We start from the raw sequence: 3,474 nt of genomic DNA, 5'->3' as shown, positions 1-3,474 counted from the left end.
CAAGGCTATCTGTTTTCTTCAGTATCAGCCCATTAATTCCTTCATGTTACTATATCCATAACAGCAACGCTCTTTACGGTTCCAAACTGCTTCTGGGAGGTGCAAAATCTCAGTCTGACTCTTGGTAGTTTTCCCTTCTGCAATGAGTCCTCCTCCTCCTTTGTGGAGGCTCCCATGTATAGGCAGGGTGTCCAAGGCATATCTAGATTCACTCTTTGGTCCTTACTTAATTCAAGGGCCCTAATCAGAGCCATCAATTTTTGCCTGCTGACTTGGCCATCCCAATGGGAGGTTCCTGTTTCTATAGTCTCAGATTCTGTTACCACTGCATATCCTGCCAGGTTCACCATATGACAAGAGGTGCTTCCATCAATGTAAAGAGTACAATCTCAGGAAGTCAGGTGCTGATCTGAAAGGTCTGGACAATTTGAGAAAACCTCATCCATAGTCAGAATACAGTCATGGTTGGAAGTCTAGGTTCTGCAGGCAGGATGATCATCGGATTGACAGTCTCTAGGCATGTGCACAAGTTTCCATAGAGGAGGCCTTGATACTGGCCCATGAGTGAATTTGTGAGCCAAAAGAGGGCCGCTATTGTCCATCAGATACTTGGCTACTTATAACTGATACAAGCTATGGGTTTCTTTCTAATGCTATATTAGACCTCCCCCCCCCAAACAAGTATCCCTTAGTTGAAAAATCTCAGGACTAATTGGCTATTGCTTGGAATACACCTTAAAAGATCCTGCCCACCCTTTGTTAAAAAGGTTTCATTAGATAACACAGACTTCTCAGTGATTCATGAATGCAGAAAATTATCAGAAAGGGTTAAGACCAGGAATGACAAATCAATCTGCACCAGGTTTCAAGGGCCAGGCACAGATGTTAAATGAGAAAGGTGCAGATAACCTGAAAAGGTGATTGAGAAAATCCTACAACAGCCTATGTCTATAAACATAAAACCACCAAGGCAAGGAGTTTAATGAAAAAGGCACATTGATGGAAGGGAAGAAAGCAGGCCCAAATAAAATTATTAAACAAATTTCAGTGCTAGGGATAGACTACCTTCCTACACCTACGTGTTGTTCAGTCCCCCTCAATACTAATTGCATACCAGAACTAGAGATTAAGACCTTACTGCAGAAAACAGTGCATGCTCTGATGCCAGGACAAAGAGAAATCAAACTGGGACTGACCTAGAGACTTCTTCCCTGCTGGCCTGGCCTTGGTATTGGAAGGTTCTCTGCAAGCTTCTGGGAGAATTGTAGCAGTCCTGCTCATCCATGGACAGTGTGTTAATAACATCACCATGCCATGCAAGATGTGCCTGATAGTGAGTTGTGGCACAACTGTTCTGATAGCCATCAACTTTTAATCTGCCCACAGGATCAGGAACCCACGTTTTGATACATAAGCTAGGACAAAAAGTTGTGGCTGAAAAGGCTACTGGCCACGGTGGGGAGGTTACTATTGACTCATTAAATGGACACAATATACTAATTGCATTGCCTTCTACATATTTTGTGTTTATACCTATGAATTACACTGCTGCCAGGGAAGCTGCTTTTTGCAGTGGGCAGTGGTCATTACAGACTCTTAAATGACTGCTTTTGTGGCACAGTGGTAGCATGGTCAGTACTAACAGGAAGAAACAGATCAGAAAACATTACTGAAAGAGATACATAAAGAAGCTAAGAGCAGGTGGAAGGGGTGCCACGCTGTGGAAAACTGTCCTCCATGTTTGGCATTTGAGTATTGAAACCAGAGTAAGCATTTCAGTAAGAGGAGATGGGGACTTAGCAGGTAAAGCACCAAGCCACACTTCTTCCCAAGGATCAAGTGTTTAACAAGTTGCTCTAAGCAGATGACTCTCCTTTAATGGTGTTAGTAACCCCAACTAAGACCACTGTTTACCAAGCAAGACTTGGATGGAAGTAAAAGAAAAAAAAAGATGCAGAGGGAGTTGGTACACACCTTTAATCCCAGCACTTGAGAGGCAGAGGTAGGAGGATTGCTGTGAGTTCAAGGCCAACCTGAGACTTCATAGTGAATTCCAAGTCAGGCGGGGCTAAAAGCAAGAGATCTTACCAAAAAAAAACAAAACAAAACAAAAAAAAAACTCCCCTTGCCCCCTAAAAAGAATTTATGTGGGAGAGAATTTGAAATTTGGACTAGCATTAGTTTAGAGAAACATTCATAATTGTTTTTTTCAATTATGTTAGGGTTCCTAGTGTGCTAGACTATTACCTAACTCTTGAAATTGTCTTTCACTTCAGCTTTAATTAAATCATGGGCTATAATCATTACATTGTACAACTTCTCTCTTGTATGAGGTTTGAACTCCTACTAAAGATTTGGGCCACAGCTCTTTACATTTAGTGGGGGTCTGCTCATAGGTATTGTAGCTACCTTTTGTTGCTGGATAAAGCACCTGACCAAAAGCAGCTGATGGGAGGAAAGTTATATATTTTAGCTTACAGTCCAAGGGGAAACTCCATGATGTAATGGGGAAAAGATGGCAAGAGCAGAGGCTGAACATCATCTCTTTTGCCATGCAGATGGAAAACAGCCTCAGGAAATGAGTGGAGTTCTACCCAATGAGAGCTATGGCCATCACACTTCCCCTAAGTCTGCTTCCAACACACTTCCGTCAGACTCCACCCCACCAAGTTTCCATCGTTTGGGAATCAAACATTCAGAAGAATCAAACATGAGACATTTTAAAGGGGGCACATTACTCAAACCACCACATTTTGCCCCTGGCCCCCATCAACTGATGACCATCCATGATCTAAAATGCAGTGCATTCAGTCCAACTTTAAAAGGCCCCTAAATTTTTCAGTCCCAATACCACTCAATCATCCCCAACATCCAAAGTCTCTTAATTGAGTTGTAAAGCCAGAAATAGATAATGTGGTGAAGAGTAAACAGTCAAAGTGTAAAAGGCAGCATTGGCCATGGAAGGAGAGACTAAACCAACACAGAATCTAAAACAAATGGGGCAAACATCAACCCTATAGCTCCAAGCCAGTATCCCTGATCAGTGATGAAGTCTCTGGAGTTCCAATTCTGCCCCTCAAGCTGGACTGCTTACAGCATGAGGAACAATGAATGCCAAGCCAGCAGTTTGCCTTGGTAGCCATCACATAGTCCTGGCTGAGATCTCCAATGCAACTCATGGTTTATTCTTGTGATGGTAGAGAGGTGTTGTCAACTTGATCTGTTTAGTAATCCACAGAAATCTTTTTTGGGTGGGTATCCGAGGTTTGCTTCCAGGAAAGATTAACTGAAGAAGGAAGTCCCTCAGAGTGAGCTTATGTCCTCATAGTGGGCAGCCCCTCTCATGATGGGAACTTTTTAGTAGAGAAGCTCTGGGTAAAAAGAGAAGCCCTCTTCCTTCCACTTGGCTACCAGAGCTGCTTGCTGCCTTCCAGCACAGACTAAAGACCAGCTCAACTGAAGACCCAAGTGGAC

This window comes from Jaculus jaculus, chromosome 1 (genome assembly GCF_020740685.1).
Source record: "Jaculus jaculus isolate mJacJac1 chromosome 1, mJacJac1.mat.Y.cur, whole genome shotgun sequence".
In the NCBI taxonomy this organism is placed as follows: domain Eukaryota; kingdom Metazoa; phylum Chordata; class Mammalia; order Rodentia; family Dipodidae; genus Jaculus; species Jaculus jaculus.
Note: the sequence above shows the minus strand (reverse complement) of the source record.